The 22,584-nt window shown below is 32.6% G+C and overlaps 1 long non-coding RNA gene across 1 annotated transcript; it reads left to right on the plus strand.

Annotated features, from left to right (window-relative positions):
- The first annotated feature begins 13,904 nt into the window (after positions 1-13,904).
- LOC107846971 lies at positions 13,905-15,579 on the plus strand. Its single transcript, XR_001667224.2, has 3 exons — positions 13,905-14,152; positions 14,306-14,379; positions 15,339-15,579. It is a non-coding gene; the product is annotated as an uncharacterized LOC107846971 (long non-coding RNA).
- Positions 15,580-22,584: the final 7,005 nt, after the last annotated feature.

Here is a 22,584-nt window from a genome sequence, read left to right on the forward strand (position 1 = left end):
TCGGTAACTCTACCAAGGACCCTCTCTACTGACTAGCTCTAATTAGTTTCAAACTTAGGTAACTCTACCTAAGCAACTCTCTGAACGAGAAAACAAGACATTACTCTTATAGCTTGAGTAATTCTTTTACAATTCAATACTCAAGAACACTCACTCACTCTTTAGCATATTACAAAGATAAGAATATGAGCAATCTTTGAGCAATCTTGAAATAGAGTTTTTGCTGCTTCTCTTTTCACTCTTTAGAATTTGCAAAAATCGTTTGACGAATAGGCTTCTCTTTTTTTTATAGCTGAGTGATAATTAGGGCTGAAATATCATTGGACCAGCTGTCCAAATTAGTATAAAATAGCACTGGCAAGTTTGTTATACAAGAGAAAAAAATTGTGCAGATATTGTGTGCCAATTGTACTGTACGTTGCACATCCAGGGACCTGGTCCCTTGTAGTTTAGCTTCTCATCATCAAAACTACATATAGAAATTTCTCCCTTTTTGATGATGATAATCCAAACCATATAATTTGAGAATCAATGTACATTCATCATATTTAATCAGAGTGCTTACCACCTGAAGATGAATGTTCCCCCTATCGTCATACTTCTCCATCATGCAACACAAGGACATGTTCCCTTATTGTCATTTGCAACAAAAACTTAGATTTTTTCCCATTTTCATCATGCACCTTTATTTAGTTCATTTTCATACTTTCCTCTATCAACATAACCTTCTTTATTCATTTATTCAACACTCAGTGCCTCACTTACTTCCTCTTACCAACATGTCATTCAAATCCATAACTCAATTCATCATAGGCATCTACAACTTGGTACCTGGTCCCTACTACATGAACTTAGTATCCCCCTTTTTGGCATCATTGGAAAGTATTAACAGTAAACTAAGAGTAGATTAAGCACAAATTAGTTAACTCATGGACACTGGGCAACACTAACATGAAGAATAGCTCTGCAATATAAAGAGACCAATTGTAACAACCAAAGCAAAGATTCATCCATTCATAATAGTTAGTACCAGTTTAGTAAGCTAAAATAATCACCATAAAAATAACTGTCTTTAAAATCCATTTTGAGAACCAAGATGTGGAACTGACACAAGGTTGATGAGGGAATGAAGATAACAGGGTTCAAGTAGAGGGAGGATTAGGTAAAAGGACTTAAGAAGCATCTTTATTATTGCATTTTTAGCAATGTGAGCATCCAACAGCTATTTGGTATGGTCCTTTACTTCAGCATTCAGCTTAGCCACTCTTTCCTGGAGTTTTGCATTTTTAGCTACAAGTTCATCAGTGGTGCCTGGTCCCTCAGAGGACAAATTCTAATTCTGCAATTTTAGGTGCTCTAATTCAATATCTTTGTCAGTTCAACTTTTATATTTAGCTCCTCTATTTTCATTTCCAACTTTTCTTGATCAACTAGCAACTCAGATGATTGAGACACACATTCAGTTTTGCCCTTTATGTATCCATTCTCTAGATTGATAAGCTTTCTTTGTATCTGGGCATTCAAAATTACCCTATTTTTTTTTAGAATTCTATGGTGTAATAGAATTCCGTTACCTCCTTTTCATAAATCATAGGTGTTGTTCCTTCAAATAAATATACCCATCCTTGATGCCTAGTATATTCTACCTACTTCATCATTCTAGGCTTCTCACCTATCTTGGGATCAAGGGTTCTTTTAGACCGAATCTTCTAAGTCATCAGTATTTCGTGCCTTCCTTGACTACCCACATCTTTATCTTTTTCTTTGGTCTCCTTACTTGCCTCTTTCCCCCTTTTTTTACAACATTTCTCTTCTTAGGACCACGTCCCTCAAAGCCTTTCTTCTCTTTTCATAGCTATGTATTTCTGCCTCATTCTATCCAGATTACTAAACTTTAACTTAGAGGACCTAAGGCAAAGTTTTTTTGTGGCTTTGGTTGCTAAAGAATCAAGGTATTGGATGAGGGCATATCAACTTTATTTTATAAGTGAAAGAGAATGAGAATGACAGTTTCTTAGAAGAGGCAAGGAGTGATGAGTTGAGACTAGAATGAGAAGGAACAGTTCTAGTTTAGGTGTTGTTATGATATTGTAAAGGAATGTGATTGCTTATGCATCGAGGCAATTAAAGCCTAATGAGAGAAATTATCCAACTCGTGATTTGGAGTCGGCTGCTTTATTTTTTGCTCTTAAGATATAGAGGCATTACTTGTACAAGGTTCATTGTACAGTGTTCACCAATCACTATAATTTACTACATGTATTTACACAGAGGAATGTGATTGCTTAAGCATCGAGGCAATTGAAGACCAATGAAAGAAATTATCCAACTCATGATTTGGAGTTGGTTGATTTAGTTTTTACTTTTATGATATGGAGGCATTACTTGTACGGGGTTATTGTAAAATGTTCACCAATCACCACAATATACAATATGTGTTCACATAGAGGGATTTGAATTTGATTCAACATAGATGGATGGAGTTGCTTAAAGATTATGATATTATCATTTTATACCATCCGGGAAAGGCTAATTTGGTAGATGATACATTAAGCAAAAATTTAAATACAATGGGTAGCTTGACTTACTTGGATGCTACCAGACGTCCATTGGCCAGAGATTTAGAGTCTAGCTAACAAGTTTATGTAACTTGAGGTGACTGAAAGAGAAGTATTTATAGACAGTAAGGTCCATACTTCTTGATCAAATCAAGGCTAAATAATTCAAGGATGCTAAGTTGAGAAAGATTTATCATAAGGTTTTATAGGGTGAGTCCAAGGAGGCCATTCTTAATAGTGAGGGTGTGTTGCAGATTAAGGGGCGAGTTTGTGTGGCCCTTGTTGATGATTTGATTCTTATTATTCTAGTTGAGGCTTATTGTTCGAAGTACTCTATACATCTTGGTGAAACCAAGATTACCATGATTTGAGACAGCATTACTGATGAAGTCGGACGAAGAGAGACATAGTTGCTAAATGTAAGAGTTGCTAATAGATAAAGTACGGGTATCAGAAGCTTGGTGGTGCTCTTTAAAAGATGCCCATTACTAAAAAATGGGGGAGGATAGATATGGATTTCATTGTTGGTCTTCCTAATACTTTGGAAAATTATGATTCTATATGGTTTATTGTGGATAGGTTGACTAAATCTGCAAATTTCATTCCAATTCAAGTTATCTATAATGTAGAAAAATAGGCCAGGATTTATCTTAAGGAGATTGTTTGGTTTCATGGGGTCTTAAATTCTATTATCTCGGATGGAGGTACTTAATTTAACTCTATCTTCTGGAATAAGTTGCATGAAGAGTTAAATAATAGGTTGGACCGAAGTACAATTTTCACCCTTAAGTCGATGGGCAATTTGAGAGAATGATTTAGGTATTAGAGGACAGGATCCGTGCGTGTGATGAATTTTAGAGGTCATTGGAATTAGTTCTTACCTTTGGCCAAGTTTGCATATAATAATAGTTATCATTTGAGTAATGATATAATGCCTTTGATGCTTTGTATAGGAGGAGGTGTAGATCTCTTATTGGATGGTTTAATGCCTTTAAGGTGAGACTGTGAGGTACTGATATGTTGAGATATTCATTGGAGAAGGTTAGGTTCATTTAGGAGAAACTTATAGTTGCTTAAAGCAGGCAAAAGGAGTATGCAGATCAGAAAGTGAGAGATACACACTTCATAGAGGGTGAGAAAGTGTTGCTTAAGGTATCACCCATGAAGGGTGTCATGTTTTTTGGAAAGTGATGTAAGCTTAGTACTAGATATATTGGGTCATTTAAGATTTTTCGGCATGTGAGGCCAGTGGCCTATAGATTAACATTGCCTCTGAATTTGTCAGGAGTTCACCCGTGTTTGATGTCTCTATGTTAAAGAAGTTTCATAGTGATGGTAACTACATAATTCGTTGCGATTCGGTCTTGTTAGATGAAAACCTCTCCTATGAAGAGAAACCTGTTGCTATTCTTGATAGAGATGTCCGTAAGTTGAGGAATAAAGAGATTGCGTATAAGAAACTCCAGTGAAAAAATCGTTATATTGGGGAGGCCACTTGGAAGTTTGAAGCGGACATGAATAGCAAGTATTTTCATTTTTTTACTGATTCAAGTAATTTCTTATTTTCCCTTCTTGTCTCCTTTTTGTCCATTCGAGGACGAACGATTGTTTAATTGATATTTAATGTAATGACCCTCCTACTTATTTCATGAATTTTACTAGTCTTTGTTAATTTTTGCTCTTTCCATAGTTTGTATACATGTTTGTGACTCGTGGGATGGGTAGTATCAATTTTTGGGGTGTAAGAAAGTGATTGAAGTCATTAGTTAGGTTATTGGGTAAAGAAAGTTAAATTCGATCATTGTCATTTTTCGGTTAAGATGACCTCGAGTTACCATTTAAATATTTTTAATAGGTTCAAACTGTACATTTTAGTTAATTACATATTTAATTTATTTCTATGGAGTTCGAAACAAATTTCGCAAATTTATTTGTAATGACCATAACAATCATTTTCCTGGTTTTCATGTATTTTCGATGTCTAGAGCTTTTATATAATCGCCCAAAGTTTTTCAGACTTGTTGAGACTGACAGTTTGATTTTCGAACGATTAATTTGAGAATTTTAGTGATACCAAATATATTGTGAAATATTTACTCTAAATTAGCATTTGGTAGAAATATAATTTATTACCCTTCTAAAATATTTTTGATATTGATGTAATTCTTTAGTTATGATATATTTAAATTACTTTATAATATCTTTTATAGTCTATTAATATTTTAAGCAGAGATATTAATTCTATATATGTTAAAAGATTATTATTATTATTATTATTATTATTATTATTATTATTATTATTATTATTAGTATTGTTATTATATAATAGAGGTTTTATTAGAAATAATTTTCTGTTAATTATGGTATATTCAAAATATTACATTTACTAGTATACGTACCCGAACGATGCACGGATAATAATAAAACTAGTTCTAATCATTTTTTATTTGAATATCTCGTTTAAGCATATTAAATCATATTATCTTTTTAAAAAATTAACTATCATATTATTTCTCAATTAAAAAAAAAAAAAAAAAAAAACTACTCCTACCCCTCCTCTATCTCCACACCCCTCCTCCTCCATCAATTTTTAAAAAATAAAAACAAAAAGTCCCACCCACACGCATCCACCTCCACGCACCCGCTACCCATCCAATCCCACACCTCTAATCAAATCTGTTTTAAAAGCATAATTATGTAATTGTAAAAATAAATTAATATTTCATATTCTATTTATTATTCACAATTTTTTTAAAAAAATAAATTGTTAATATTTCCCTTTCTCCATCTCCCACCCCTACCCCCACCCACCTCCACCTACACCCCCATACCCCACACCTCTATCCCCATGAAATCTCCACCTCTAACCAAATCTGTATGGAAAACTAATTATATAATTATAGTAAAAAAACTATGTTTCATGGTTTTTTTTTTATATTATTTACAATATAAAGATATTAGATTGTTCCCCTCCTCCCCCATCCCCCACCTACTACTACTACTACCACTACTTCGATATATTATATAACATTTAAATTTTATATTTAAATAAATTATACTTAGATATATTATATAAATTAATATTTATATAATATATCTAAGTATATTAAATATTTAAATAAATTATATTTTGATAAATTTAAAGTTTAAAAGAGATAAGTTTATAAAGGAGTAGAAGTCTATTTAGAACTCTTCATCCATGAAATTTAGTTTCATCTTTAATTTAATATTTAAATAAATTATATCTAGATATATTATATGCTAAATTATAATAGAGATAAGTTTATGAAAGAGTAGAAGTCTATTTAGAACTCTTCAATCATGAAATTTTATTTTTAAGCTAATAAAAATATTTGTTGTAATAAAGGATAATGCATTTTTAAATTCAAATATTTCAATTCTTTAGTTCAAAAATTTTATTACATACAATTAAATTTTGTCCTAAAAATTATCAAGTGGCTTCTCAATAGCTTGCCACTTGGCCAATCATAATGAGTCGCCCTCTGCTTTATAATATATATATATATATATATATATATATATATATATATATATATATATAGATTTAACCATAACCTATGTAATATTCGAGTATATATTTATACAATTAGATAAGATTAGTGTTAAGGTGCCACTTTCCTTCCACGCGGGATTAAAGGGAGTGTACAACACAATATATTAGTTAGTGATATTCTAATTAGTGGAAATGTGTAGGAATATTAAGTTAATTATAGAATGCTTGTGCATTTCATGTTTTCCTTTTGATATCTCTTGCAGAATATCATTACTACTCCATTTACCATCCGTAGCATAAGGCCAACTCACATTAACGATATACTTTCTATATATAAAAAGAAGAGGGGAAATTAGGGAAGAGCTCTTATGACATTTTATTTAATCTCCAAAATAAAATTAATTATCTACATCAAGTTATTCAAGCTCGGGTTCTAATAAAACATTATTTAGAGGCTTCTCAAAGAGACTATTAGATTTGACATTCAGGTAGGCTAGGCTTATCCTATCTTTAGATTAAGTTTATTTTTGGTAATTGTGTATCATTATGCTAGTTTTGGACAGGTTCTTATAGTTTTCATATTCTATATATATATATATATATATATATATATATATATATATATGTATATGTATATCACTCCTTATTAATCTGATTAGGACTAGTTTTAGTAAATTTTGGTCACTTATCTTTTAGTATGATATAGCATCTATCATTTTGGGATGTGGAATTAAGTTGCAAAACTTTGAATTTATCCCTTTTTAATTAAGATATGCGAATGGTTATGTAAATGTATTTTAATTATGGTTTAGGGATAGCATATACTCTATTTCTATCATCATTGTGAATTTTTGTACCACTTTGACATTGGTTATGTTATGATTTGGGTTTTAATTTTACAGTTGGGTATGGTTACTACAAGTTTTGATTTGAGTCTGCCATCTGGTTATGATGATTTGGGAGTTATGGTACTGATAATTATTGTTCTAAGAGTTATGGTTCCTCTGAGTCTCATTTCGAGTTCGACATCTGATTATGAGTTATGTTGTATATCATATATGTGGCCTCTCATTATTATCCACTATCTCTAGTTTGAATTCAGCATATGGCCTCTTGTTATTATTCGCCACTACTGGTTCAATCCCGGCGTCTGGCCTCTCGTTACTACCCATTGGTGTAGGTTCAAATCTGGTGCACATCTGGATGACTACTATGATTTTTTGGTATTGGTTCAGTTACAGATTATTTACATTTATTTTCTTTAGTTACTTCTTATGTGTCCCACTTGCTTATGGGGGCACGATTGGGTTAATTATCTTCGTCATTGTGCCTGGCAGGCTTATGGGGGCCCAGTTAGGTTATGCTTGCTTTTCTTTTTATTATTGCATTATTTATCATTTTATATTGCTTTTATATATTTCTTTATTGTATTTACATAGCTTGATAGTTGTTTATCTTTCTATCCTTATTTACTGTTAACTTAGACTACACCCTCGCATTTTAATTATACTTTTCTTGTATTGATCTCAGTTGGTGGATGATGCCTACTTGGTACACATACTACACTTCTACATCCTTACCTTGATGCAGATCTGAGAACTAGTAATCGGTGTTGACGTAACTCCTACTTTCTAGTACTAATTCGGAGCAGGGTGAGCTTGCTGTCATCCCAGGTTGATCATTCTCTATCTATTCTAGTTTAGTCTTTTGTACTCGAGGCGGCTTGTAAATATTGTGTATATTTTGTGTTCTATCTAGTACTCTGGGTATCTTTTAAAAGTGGCCTAGTACCGACCTTACCAGGTCTTTGGAGGGATTCATTTGCATATTTTGGTCATTTTTCCTTCTTTAATTTGGATATATTGTATACACTTTGTTTTTATTTTTTGCTTATTATTACTACTGTTATTATATGTAGTCGTCCATGGTTTCTGTCTGTTATCCTGTTAACTATTATTTTGGGCTATGACTTAACTTGCCTACTGGTAGGATAAAGTAGGTGCCATCATAACTTAAGAAATCGGATCATAACAGCTTGGTATCAGAGCCTAGGATTTACTGGTACTGTTGGTACTGGATCTAATGTTTAGTAGAGTTCTACAGATCAGTACGAAGACGTCTGTATCCTATCTTTGGCAGGCTCCGGAACATTTTTAGGGAAAAATCTCAATTTCTAAATTTATTTCTGTGTGTTGGGTCTAAGTTGGCTTTTGATAATTATTGGTTCACTCTTTATGCAGATGGCTAGGACGCGAGGTGCGAGAGCCGGGAATCAAGACCCTGATACTATTACTATAGGTTCGGTTAAGGTTCAAGGTCGACCAAGAAGTCGGGGGTAGGATAGAGCAGCAACCCCAATTCCAGTCCATCACCTAATCTTAACATAGCTCTTGAGACTGAGAGAGCTATAAATATTTTACCACTACAAAACAGGTGGGTTAGGGGAAAGTCCAGGCTCCACCTGATTTTAATCATCTTCAGTCCTTCGGGATGCTTTGGTATAGTTATTAGGGTTACTTGGTGGTCCAACGACTGAGGGAGCTCAGCCAACAGCATAGGGTGGTGTTGATTTAGGGGCACAGCCTACGACAACAGTTCCTAGGGTAGAGGTTCCACTAGTACCAGTAGTTCTACAAGTGGTAGTAACCCAGTTAGTTATGTCTTCAGAGGATCAGAAGATGTTGGGTTACTTTTTGAGATTGACTCCACCTAGGTTTGTCGTGACCCTAGGAGAGGATGCTTATGAGTTCCTATCTAGTTGTAAGGATTAGTTACGAAATTTAGGGTTGGTTGAGTCACGTGGAGTAGACTTTGTTACTTATCACCTAGACATGACATAAGGAGGTGGTGGAGAGGTTATCTTAATTCTAGGCTAGCTGGATCTCCACTAGTGACTTGGACTCAGTTCTCTGAGGATTTCTTGGGGAAGTATATGACTCACAGGATGCAAAAGCTTCTTTGAGATAAGAATTCTACCTTGGGACAGGGTTCTACGTATGTGGATAATTATGAGGTAAGATTTTATGAGTTAACCAGACATACCACTATGATTCTGCCTATGAAATATGAGCGAATTTGATACTTCTTCAGGGAATTGAGATTACTGCTTCGCAGGGCTATACAGAGTTTGATGACTTCAGGAAAGTCATTTTCTAATATTGCTAAGCATGTTTATCCTATAGATGAGATGGATCGTGATGACCAAAGGGGCAATAATAAAAGACCTCGATACCAGCATAGATATAGTAAGAGCCACAGCAGTTCACAGGCCAAGGGTTTCATGGTAGGTGTACCCTAGCAGCAGCCTTCGTAGCATCAAGGTCAGCCTAGTCGGCCAGTTCAGGCATCACTTTAGGTATCAGACAGGGGTCAACCCAGTTATAGTAGTTCTAGTATTCAGTTTAGTAGTTGGCCACAAAAGGGTATTTACCAGGATCATTAAGTTAGGGTGGTAGTTCTAGATCCACCAGACCTTCTAGGCAGATCAGGGTGCACGAGCATGTTATGATTGCAAGTTTGTTGGTCACTTTTCTCGTGAGTGTCCCTAGTATAAGATGATTGAGCCTTTATTTTGGACTGTACAACTGATTAAATAAGTTCTACCGCTAGCTAGAGATGGTGGATAGGGTTGTGGGGGTTAGTTTCCAGTGTTCTAGAGATAGTCTATAGGGATGTAGGATAGGTGGTCGGATAGTCAACCAGTCCAATAGTGGATAGGGTCATTTGTATGATGTACCAAGTAGATTAGAGGCTGGGTTTCAGATATTGTGATCACAAGTACGATTTTTGTATGCCATCAACCAACTTCTGCTTTGTTTGATCCTGATTCCATATTTTCATATATTTCCACTTATTTTGCATCATGGTGGGTTTATGTCTGAAGTCTCTACTTGTTCTATTGAGTATAAATACCCTCATGAGTGATTCTTTGGTAGTGGATTGGGTATATAGATCTTGTTTGGTGACTATTCAAGAGTTTGATACTTAAATTGACCTCATTGTCCTATATATGATAGATTCTGATGTTATTCTAGGCATGGATTGGCTATTTCCTTACTATGTGATCTGCTAAGACTGTTACCTTAGGCTTGACTGGTGTGCCCCCAATTGTATGGCAGAGTTTTATTAGTCGTACGTTAACAGGTATTATTACTTACATTCAGGATAGCAGACTGATAGTGGAGGGTTGTGAGTCATTTCTTACGTATGCTCGGGATGTTAGTTCTGAGAGCCTATTACTTGACTCTATCCATGTTGTTCGTGAGTTCCTTGATGTCTTTCTGACTAACCTACCTGGCCTTCTTCTTGAGTGTGATATAGAGTTTATTATTGACCTTGAGCCAGGCACCGGACCTATTCTAGGGATCCATATTATATGGCTATTTCTAAGCTAAAAGAGTTGAATAGTCAGCTTCAAGATTTTCTGGGTAAGGATTTTATCTGACCAAATGTATCGCCTTGAGGTGCCCCAGTTTAATTTGTTAAGAAAATTGCTGACTTTATATGTATCTGTATCGACTACAGGCAGTTAAACAAGGTCACAATGAAGAATAAATATCCTATGCCTCGTATCAATTATTTATTTGACCAACTTCTGAGTGTATCAATGTTTTCTAAGATAGATTTGAGGTCTGGTTACCATCAACTAAGAATTAGGGCTGTGGACATCCATAAGATAGCCTTCAAGACTCGTTACTGTCATTATGAGTTTCTGGTGATGTGTTTTGGGTTGACCATGCCCCCAACAACTTTTATAGATCTGATGAACCACATGCCCAAGCCATATTTGGACTCTTTTTTGATAGTATTTATTGATGACATTTTGGTATATTCAAAGAGCAGGGAGAAGTACGATCAATATTTGAGGACAGTGTTCCACACTTTGAGAGATCATCAACTTTATGCCAAGTTCTCAAAGTGTGAGTTCTGGCAGTCTGTAGCTTTATTGGGGCATGTAATGTCCAAAGATGGTATTATGGTAGACCCAGTAAAGATTGAAGTTATTCTTAATTCGGCTATGCCTACGTCAACTACTAAGGTTCGCGGTTTTGTTGGGTTGGTGGGTTACTATAGGTAGTTTGTTGAGGTTTTTTCTTCTATTATAGGCCCTATGACTAGATTAACAAGGAAGGAGGTTTTGTTTCAGTGGTCGGCGAGTTGTGAGGCGAGCTTTTTGAAGGTAAAGGATTTGCTTACTTCAGCTCCTTCTGACTCTTCTAGTTGAGGGTAAGGGTTTTATTTTCTATTGTGATATGTCTGGTGTTGGTTTAGTGTGTTTTGATGCAGCGGAGGTGTGTCATTGCATATACATTAAGGCAGCTAAAAGTGCATGAGTGCAACTACCCCACTCATAACTTAGAGTTGGCAATAGTAGTATTTGTGCTTAAGATTTGGAGGCATTATTCATATGGGGTTTGCTGTGAGATCTTTACTGACCACCACAGTCTTCAGTATATTATGACCCACAAGAAACTTAATTTGAGGTAGTACAGATGGATTGAGTTGTTGAAGGACTATGATATTTATACTCTGTACTATCCAAGTAAGGCAAATGTAGTAGAAGATGCCTTGAGTTGAAAGTTAGTGATTATGGGTATCTTGGCCTTTATTTCAGTTTCTCAGCAGCTATTGGCTTTGGACATTAAGTCCTTAGCTAACTTAATGGTTCATTTGGATATTTTTGACCCTAAAAGGATCATTGCTAGTGTTGAGGATGTATCTACCTTGTTGGAGCATATTCGGGGTCGTCAGTTTGAGGATAGAAGGCTTCGTAACATTCGAGAGTAGGTGTTGAGAGGTGAGTCTAGGAGGGCTACCATAGATTTTGAGAGTATTTTAAGGTTTTATGGTCATATTTATGTTCCAAGGTTTGGGGATTTGATTCAGTTGATTCTTTATGATGCTCATAGCTTTAGATACCCTATCCACCCAGGACAACTAAAATGTATAAAGATTTGAGGAAACATTACTAGTGGAGTGGTATGCGGAGAGATATAGTAGGAATTGTTTCTTGATGCCTTTGTTGTCAGCTGGTAAAGGCCAAACATCATAGACTTGGTGGATTGCTTCAGCAGCTACCCATTCCTAAGTGGAAGTAGGAACGAGTTATGATCAATTTTGTACGTAGGTTGCCTCTCACTTCCCGTGGTTTCGATAAAATTTGGGTCTTTATGGATTGATTGACCAAGTATGTACATTTTATCCCCATTCGAGGTTTCTACAGTGTTGAGAGGTTAAACCGTGTTTTCATTTAGGAGGTAGTTTGCTTACATGGGGTACCTATGTCCATTATTTTAGACATAGGCTCTTAGTTCATTTCTAGCTTTTGGAGAATGTTTCAGGAGGAGTTAGGAACCTAGGTTGACCTTTGCACAACCTTTCATCCCAAACTGATGGACATTCAGAGCGAATGATTTAGGTCTTGGGGGACATGCTCCGCACTTTTGTTTTGGATTTTAGGGGTCAATTGGACCAATTTCTACCTTTGGCAGAGTTTGCATATAATAACAAATTTCATTAGAGTATTCAGATGAAACCATTTGAGGCATTGTATGGTAGACAATATCGATCTCCTATTTGTTGGTTTGAGAATTCAGAGGCTAGACCTCGTGGAACAGATCTGTTTAGTGATTCATTGGACTAAGTTTGGGTGATTTAGGACAGGCTTCAAGTAGCTCAGAGTAGACAGGGGAGTTATATTGACCGCAAACATTGTCTATTGGAGTTTAGAGTTAGATATAGCGTCTTTCTCTGAGTATCACCCATGAAGGGCGTGATGAGGTTTGGGAGGAGGGGCAAGCTTAAGCCCAGATATATTAGACCCTTTGAGATCCTACAGAAAGTTGGGGAGGTAGCATATGTGTTGGCATTGCCTCTTATTTTTCCCGCCATCCACCCAGTGTTTCGTGTATCTATGTTGCAGAAGAACATTCTAGATGAGTCGTACGTACTTCAGTGGGACTCGATTCAGTTGGACGATAGGTTGGCATTTGTAGAGGAACCGATGTTCATTTTGGGCAAAGCTATCAGATGGTTGCGCTCCAGGGACATTCTTGTAGTTAAGGTCCAACAGCATCACCATCTAATGGAGGAGGATACCTAGGAGGCCGAGCGTGAGATGCAGGCTCAGTATCCCTACCTATTCGAGATTCCAGGTACTTCCTTATCCTTTACTTTCACGGACGAAAGTCCTTTTAGTAGTGGATGTTGTAATGATCCTCATGGTCATTTTTCTGGTTTTTAAGTATTTTCTGTGTCTTGAGCTTTTCTATACCGCCCCAAGTTAGTTATGACTGGCTGGGACTGACAGTTTGGTTTTCGGATGATTCGGTTGAGAATTTTAGTGATACCAAATATGTTGTGAAATATTTAATCTAAATTAGCATTTGGTAGAAATATAATTTATTATCCTTCTAAAAATTTTTTGATATTAATGAAATTTTTTAGTCATGATACATTTATATTACTTTATAATAGCTTTTATAGTCTATTAATATTTTAAGCGGAGATAATAAATTTAAATATGTTAAAATATTATTATTATCTAATAGAGATCTTATTAGAAATAATTTTTTATTAATTATAATATATTTAAAATATTATATTTATTTTTATCACAAATCTACACATTATCTGAATATATAATTATATATTTATATAATTAGATAATATTAGTGTTAAGGTGTCACTTTCCTTCCACGTGGAATTAAAGGGTGGGTACAACACAATATATTAGTTGGTGGTGTTCTAATTAGTGGACATGTGTACAAATATTAAGTTAATTATAGAATGGTTGTCCATTTCATGTTTTCCTTCTCATATATCTTGCAGAATATCATTACTGCTCCATTTACCATCCGTAGCATAAGGAAAACTCTCATTAAGGATATACTTTTATATATACAAAAGAGGGGGAAATTAGAGAAGAGCTCTGATGAAGTTTTATTTAATCTCCAAAATAAAATTAATTTCCTATATCTAGTTTTTCAAGCTTGAATTTTAGTAGAACATTATTCAGACGCTTCTCAGAGTGTCTTTTAGCTTTGGCATTCTCAGAGTGCCTTTTAGCTTTGGCATCCAGGTAGGCTAGACACCCTATCTATAGATTGAATTTATTTATGGTAATTATGTACTATAATGCTAGTTTTGCTAGAGTTTAGGCTTGGTCATATCTCGGGACGTTATGTATCCACGGGATATAGGAGTCAGAGCATCATCTTCTCTTCTTTTGCAGTGATTAGGTAATCGAAGTAGTTCGTGCATTAACTTGGAGTGGTGAGCCTCCCTACTTCGGAAGACATTCAACAGGTGCTTGTAGTTTACCTATCATTTGATATATATATAGAGTAAATTTTGGTCCCTTATCTTTTAGTATGATACAATATCTATCACTTTAGGATGTGGAATTAAGTTGGGAATCCTTGAATTCGTTCCTTTTTAATTAAGATATGTGAATGATTATTTAAATGTATTTTAATTATGATTTAGGGTCAGCATATACTCTATTTCTATCATTGATCGTAAATTTTGGTACCACTTATACATTGGGTATGATATGATTTAGGTTTTAATTTTATATAGGTATGATTACTATGAGTTTCGATTCGAGTCCGACATCTAGTTATGATGATTTGGGAGTTTTGGTACTAATTACTATTATTTTGAGAGTTGTGGTTCCTCTGAGTTTCGGCTCGAGTACGGCATTTAATTATGAATTATTTTGTATATAATATATGTAGCCTCATATTATTATCCACTATCTCCAGTTTGAATTCGTCATATGGCCTCTTGTTATTACCCATCACTTCCGGTTCAATTTCGATGCTTGGTCTCTCTTTATTATGCATTGGTGCTGGTTCAAATCTAGTGCACATCTAGATGACTACTATAATTTCTTGGTATTGGTTCAGTTACAAATTATTTACGTTTATTTTCTTTAGTTATCGCTTGTGTGTCCACTGGCTTATAAAAGCACGATTGGGTTAATTGTCTTATTCAGTGTGTCCAGAGAGCTTATGGGGCCTAGTTAGGTTATGTTTGGTTTGCTTTTCATTACTGCATTATTTATCATTCCGTATTGCTTTTACTTATTCCTTTATCGTATTTGCATAGATCAATGGTTCTTTATCTTTCTATTCTTATTTACTCTACACCCTCACATTTTCGTTATACTTTTCCTGTATTGAGCTCAGTCGATTGATGATGCCTACTGAGTAACTATTGCTTTGGTACTCATCCTACACTTCTGCATCTTTACCCTGATGTAGATCCGAGTACTAGAAACCAGCGTTGACGTGATTCCTACTTTCCAGTACTAATCCGGAGCAGGGTGAGCTTGCTGTCATTCGAGGCTGATCCTCCTTTATCTAATCCAGTTTAGTTTTTTGTACTCAAAACAACTTCTATATATTGTGTATATTTTGAATTCTTTCTAGTACTCTGAGTATCTTTTAGTAGTGGCTCTAGTACCGACCTTACCAGGTCTTCATAGAGATTCATTTGTATATCTTGGTCCTTTGTCATTCTCTCATTTGGATATACTTTATACATTTTCGTTTTGTTTTTCGCTTATTACTGTTATTATTATATGTGGTCTCTTTTGGTTTTTGTTTGTTAGCCCGTTACCTATTATTTCAAGTTATGACTTGGCTTGCCTACTAGTGGGATAAAATTGGCGCTATCATGACTTGAGAAATTAGGTCGTGGCATTATTCAAACTTTTGGATATTTTAGATAATTAGTTTAATTAGTGATTAATGGGTCAAAATCATAATCATTTTTACTATTAGATATTACGTGACTTTCCGTTAATAGAATTTAACCTTTTCTGGATGATAAAGTAAAAACTGGAAAAAAAAAAAAAAGGGTAAGAATTGTTGCAGCGTCAAGAGACGGAGAACGAACTTCAGGCAACCTTTTGTGCTTGTAGTAAATAGTGTTTGGTAGTGTTATTAATGATTAGTGGTTTTAGGTTTAATGAAATATTATGCAAAAAAAAATTGGTAACGATTACGGTAATTATTAGATAAATAGTCAAAAAAAAGATTATATATTAAATATGTGGGGTAATGATTGTCAATCATTGGTACTAATGTTGACCCAAAAATGTTATGTTTACGTGGAATTTGAGGTTAACTTCTTTTCTTTTTCGAACACTGCTGCTTCTGATTTTGAGTATTAGAGAAATTAAATTTTTGATTTAGAATTTTTAGAGTAAGAATTTATAAATGAATGTTATTAGATTCGTACTATTATGTAGATTATATATTGGAATAAATTTTGATTATTCGGAGACTTTACGGAAGGGCAAGGCTCTTGCAAATTTGCTTGCATTTGGATTCTTTGATTGAGGTAGGTTATGATTTTATTGGAGTTTAAACTCGATTTAATTGTGTGTATGCTTCTAAATTGAATGCTTATTGATTGGTCTTCGGACATATTTAAATTTAATGATATTTGAATTGTTGAAACTTGTATGAATAATTAGTGAAAAACAACTTAATGGAATTATCTTATGATTTTAAGTTTATTTGTAAATTTAGTACATCATATTATATCCTGATAGATAATGTGAATTTGATAAACTATATATAATATGGTTATGAAGGATTGGGTACCACACCGGTACGAATATGAATATTGATATTACTTATTCATGAAGATCGGGTACCACGTTGTTACAATACATGAACTTGGATTGTCCCCTGCATGTCATGACTAGTTGGTCAAAATTAAGTCTCTTAGCATGCATGTACACATTAGTGTGGGTGCCCCTCATGGCCGTTTGGTTCGTGACAAAACTCACACCTTATACTCCAATACACACAACTACAATTCGGTTTCTTACCAGCACACACTCACATATTTAATATATTTTTATTAGTCTAAACCAATTAGAGAATAGTGGCATAGTTTTATTTTATTCGTTTTTATTTTCAAAAAGACAAAAACAAATTAAACAAAAATACAAAACTAAAATTATACCTCTCCAAGGCTAAAATGTAATTATAAATTTACTTACTTCAAGAGCAAAACGAGCTAAACTCATTCTCGTTAAATTATTCAATTGATCTCCAGAACTAAAATCATATTTTCTTTAATTTTTTTACTTGAACACATTTGACTTGAAACTCTCTTAAAGAAATATTGATTAAAAATTTATTTTTAAATATTTAAACTTGAGTATTAATACTTTTATAGTCATTTCATAATAAGGATAAGATTGAAAAAAAATACTAATATATTTTTAAATTTCATAAATTTAGTAAGTAAATTAAAAGAACTGTTTCAATACAAGGATCAAATAAATCAAGACGAAAAAAGTCATATAACATTAATTGAAGGGCTAAAAATAATATTTCTCCTTATAAAATTAAGAATCTTGGTACATTTTAATCCTCCCAAAATTTCTATGTAACTATCCATCTGCCACCTCTACTACTCCACCTTCTAATCATCAATAGCTTTCCATATGAAGTGTACTGTTTACATTATCATCGTTGTCTTGGTCATCTATTTCATTGAAAAGATGCTTTGTCACTGAAGCATAAATGCAGAAATGAACCTTTATCGTTTGATTCTTTCTTGAGCTCGCGTATATAATAGGAGCTTTAGTGCATTCGGCTTTTAAATAAATAATTATAGCATGGTTGATTGTTGACTGGAACAAGCTAGTAAACAATAAGCCACCAACAGAGTTGGTGGTTGACACCAAAGCACCATTGACCACGGCGACAACGATGGGGGAGGAACAAAATGATGAACTTTCAACGTTAATGGTCAAAGAACTAACAACCAAAATCAATAGGATCAAAAGTTCATTAAGCTCCATTGGCGCTATATTACCCGATAAAGGTGAAAAGTTGAAAACAAGTTTGAAAAAGCACGAGGACAAATTTGAGAGGAAAATATTTCCTTACTCTGAAAACATGATGCATAATTATTTGTTGTTTTTAGTTATCATATTTAGTATTTTGGTATTTGAACATCAACTTAATTTTTGTACATTTTTAAAGAATTTGGAGGTCACTAGTTCAAGCTGTAGAAACATCACCCCCTTGCAGAAATTCAATGTAAGAATCTATATAATAAATCATTTGCGGCCTGACACTTTCTTGGGTCCATGCATAGTAGGAGCATTATTGTACTGGCTATCATTTTCTGTTTTCTTCTTTTTTTTTTGTATTTGGAATTGCTACACTTGAGCTGACCATCTTTCGTAAATAGCCTTCTACCTCCCACAAGGTAGTGGTAAGGTTCTAGAGGAGAAAATTGCTTCTCTTTGATAAGGTGAGGTATAATTATTAGTTGTTTAGTTATTATTTGCACTGCCTCTGTCTCATTTTAGTTGGACACATTTTATTTTATATGATGATTAAGAAATCATAAATAGAATGATGAAGTTTACTATTTTATCCTTATCCATATTAATGATATACATTGGAATTAGGAATGAACATTGAAATTGTTACTGTCACATTTAATTTATAATATTAATTGTAGGGCGTGCAAAGTGTGAGCGTGGTGAAAATTGTGAGGTGAATTGGTTTCATAAAATATTGGGGTAGTTTTACATTTTGTATTTTTTATTTTTTGATTTATTTTTCTTAATTTGTCTACTCTTTTCTTTAAAAGATAATAATAAGTAAAATTATATAAATGTTAACTAATTCAACAACAACAACAACAATCCAATATATTCTCACACAGTGAGGTCCTAAATGTTAACTAATTAATTTTAAAATAATAAAAAAAATTTAAAACGTGTGCATGCAGTTAAGAGATTAAATTGTGAGTTTTTATAGTGGCGTATATGATATGAGTAGAGTGAGAATTGTGCAAGAGGTGAGTTGGGTTCATGGGAAGTGTGGCTTTTTCCTATTTTTATTTTTGTCTATTTTTTCTCTTTATAATAGGTATAAAATAATATTTTACAAATATTATTCAATTACTTTTAAACTAATAAAAAATATCTCTGTGTTGATGAGAAATGAAATTGTGGGTGTGCGTACTGCGTACAAAGTTTGAGCTTTGTAAGGTTGCACCGAAGGTGAGTTGGGATTATAAAATGTGTGAGGTAGTTTTGCTTTTCGTATTCTTGTCTAATTTATGCTATTGTGTCGCCTATTCTTTTATTTCAAAAATAAAAATAAAATAAATTATATAAATATTAACTAATTACTTTTAAATGAATAATAAATATAAGAAATGTCTATGTGCAAATGAGAGGTTGAATTGTTAGTATGTATAGTAACATTTAAGAATTGAGAGGACTGAAAATTGTACAAAAGTGAATTGAATTCATTGTTAAGGGATAAATAAATTCGATTTTCTCATGTGTACAGGGAAGGAAATGCTGTGGCAGATAGCCTAGCTAATTATGCCATGTGTGGGATATTTTTTTTGTGTGTTTTTGTTTAATTATCTTCTTTGTTTTATTTATTTTTAAATGATGAGAATAAAATAAGATTTTACAAATATTAACTAATTATTTTTAAACTAATGAAGTGTATCGTTTACACCAATTTACATCATAATCCATATTGTCTTCTATCTGTTTCATTGAACAAATGTTTTACTAGTGAAGCATAGCTTATTCTAAATCCTTAGTGCATCCGACTGCTGAATAAATAATAACGACATGGTCAATTATTTATAGGAACAAACTAGTAAACTGAACGTTTTCTATTTTTTTTATTAGTCTTAGAGAAATTATTATTATTTATTTAATCTTATTTTATTGTTATCTTTAAAAGAAAATAGATAAAATATAAATTAGCAAAAATACAAAAAAATAATAATAAATCACAATCATATTTCATGAACTTAACTCACCTCTAGAACAATTTTCACTCCACTCGCATCTTTCACGTTACTAGCACGATCACAATTCTATTTCTCACTACACACTCATGTTTTTATGTTTTGTTTATATATCTAAAACTAATTAGTTAATATTTGTATGATTTTATTTTTACTCTTACTTTTAAAAGAAAAAAGACAAAAATAAAAAATAAAAATACAAAAATAAAATCATAGTTCCTTCAAAACTAAAATGTGATTCCAAATATACTTACTTACTTCAAGCTCAATATGAGATAAATTCACTTTCTTTAATTACTCAGTTGACTTTCAAGACTAACATCATATTTCCTTTGTTTTTTATTATTTGATCACATTAACTTGACACTCTCTCTAAAAAGATATTTATTAAGATTTTATTTTATTAAAATAAACTTATTATTATAGTTCGAAAAAATTGTATTTGTGTATTAATATTTTTTTGTAGTTATTTCATAAGAAGGATAATATTAAAAAATAATAATAATTTTTTTTTAATTCAATAAATTAGATAAATCAATTGAAACAATTGTTTTAATATGATGGTCAAATAAAACAAAACAGAAAATGTAATGTAACATTAATAGGACTAAAAATAATATTTCTTCTTACAAAATTACCGTGATATAATCCATTTTAATCCACCGAAATTTCTATTTAACTATCCATCTTTTCACCTTCGTTCATCAATAGCTTCCCAAATGCAGTGTAGTGGTTAGACTATATTACAGTAATTGTGTTCTATAGTAACATCATTTTACATGCCACTACACGCATTTACCTTTCAATCTCTCACCTGCACACACATATATTTTTATATTTTATATTAATCTAAAAGTAATTAGTTAATATTTATATAATCTTATTTTATTATTATCTTTAAAAGCAAAGAGTAGACAAAGAAAATTAAACAAGCATATAAAATAAAATCACCCCACATATCTCATGAACACAACTCACCTCCTGCATAATATTTACTCCGCTCACAGCTTGCACACTACTACACACTCTCACAATTTGATTTCTACCTGTACACACACATTTTTTTATTAATCTAAAAATAATTAATTAATATTTCTATAATCTTATCTTAAAAATGATAGACAGATATTAAAAAAAAAAAAAAGACAAAAAAACAAAATCACTTCACACTTTTCATGAACCCAACTCATCTCCTAGACAATTCTCACTCCACAAGTATCATATACGTCACTGTACATTATCACTATTCTATCTCTCACCTCAACATATTTTTTTAATATTTTTTATCAGTCTAAAATTTTAGTTAATATTTACTTTATTTTATTTTATTTTTATCTTAAAAGAAATAAATAAACAAAATCCAAAAAAAAAAAGAATTATAAAAAGTAAAACAATACCACTTATCCCGTGAACTCAACTCACCTACCGCACAATTTTTACTCCACTGCATGCACTCATAGTTCAGTTTCTCACTTGCACACATACGTTTTCTGTATTTTTTATTAGTCTTAAAGTAATTAAGAATTATTTGTACAATCTTATTTTATTTTTATCATTAGAAGAAAAACTAGACAAACAAAAAAATAAATTAAAAAATACAAAAAATAAAATACCCCAAATTCTATGAACTAACTCACCTTCTGCACAATTTTTACTTTACTCATATTTTACACGCTAATACACTCTCACAATTCAATCTCTCATCTGTACACACACATTTTCTATATTTTTATTTATCTAAAGTTAATTATTGTCTAAATTTAATTAGTTAATATTTATATACGCTTATTATTTTGTTATTATCTTTAAAAAAAGAGTAGACAAATAATAAAACAAATTAAACAAGAATACAATAAAAAAGACCGCCACACATTTTGTGAACTAAACTCACCTTCCACACAGTTCTCGCTCCACTCACGGCTTGCACGTTATTACACTTACTCACAATTCAATTTTTCACCTGCATATACATATTGTCTATATTTTTTATTCGCCTAAAAATAATTAGTTAATATTTATATAATCTTATTTAATTCTTATCTATAAAAGAAAAAAATAGACAAAAACAAAAAAAATAGCAAAAGAAAACAATCACCAATACATTACATGAATCTAATTCACTGCTCCACACTCTACTCACATCTTACAAGCGACTATTCTTACTCACAATTCGATCTCTCATCTGCATAACTTTTGATGTACTTTTTAGTAGTCTAAAAGTAATTAGTCAATATTTATATAATTTTATTTTATTCTTATAATTAATAGAAAAAAGGCAAAAGAAAGAAAAAGAAATTTAAATGAAAATACAAAAAAATAAAACTACCTCACACATTCCATGAATCCAACTCATTTCCTGTAAATTTCTCACTCCACTCATACCTTACATGCCTCACACCACCACTTATGCAAATATAATTCTATTCCTTGCCTGCACACAGTTGCCTTTTCTAGTATTTTTAATAGTCTAAAAATAATTAGTTACTATTTATTTAATTTTATTTTATTATTATCTTTAAAAGAAGAAAATAGACAAAAAAATAAATTAGCAAAAATGTAAAAAATAAAATCACCCCACGCATCTCATATACTTAACTCATCTCCAACATAATTCTCACTCCACTCATACCTTACACGTCAATACATACAACCAAATTTCGATTTCTCACCTACACACACTCAAATATTTTA

Source organism: Capsicum annuum, chromosome 11 (genome assembly GCF_002878395.1).
Source record: "Capsicum annuum cultivar UCD-10X-F1 chromosome 11, UCD10Xv1.1, whole genome shotgun sequence".
Classification (NCBI taxonomy): domain Eukaryota; kingdom Viridiplantae; phylum Streptophyta; class Magnoliopsida; order Solanales; family Solanaceae; genus Capsicum; species Capsicum annuum.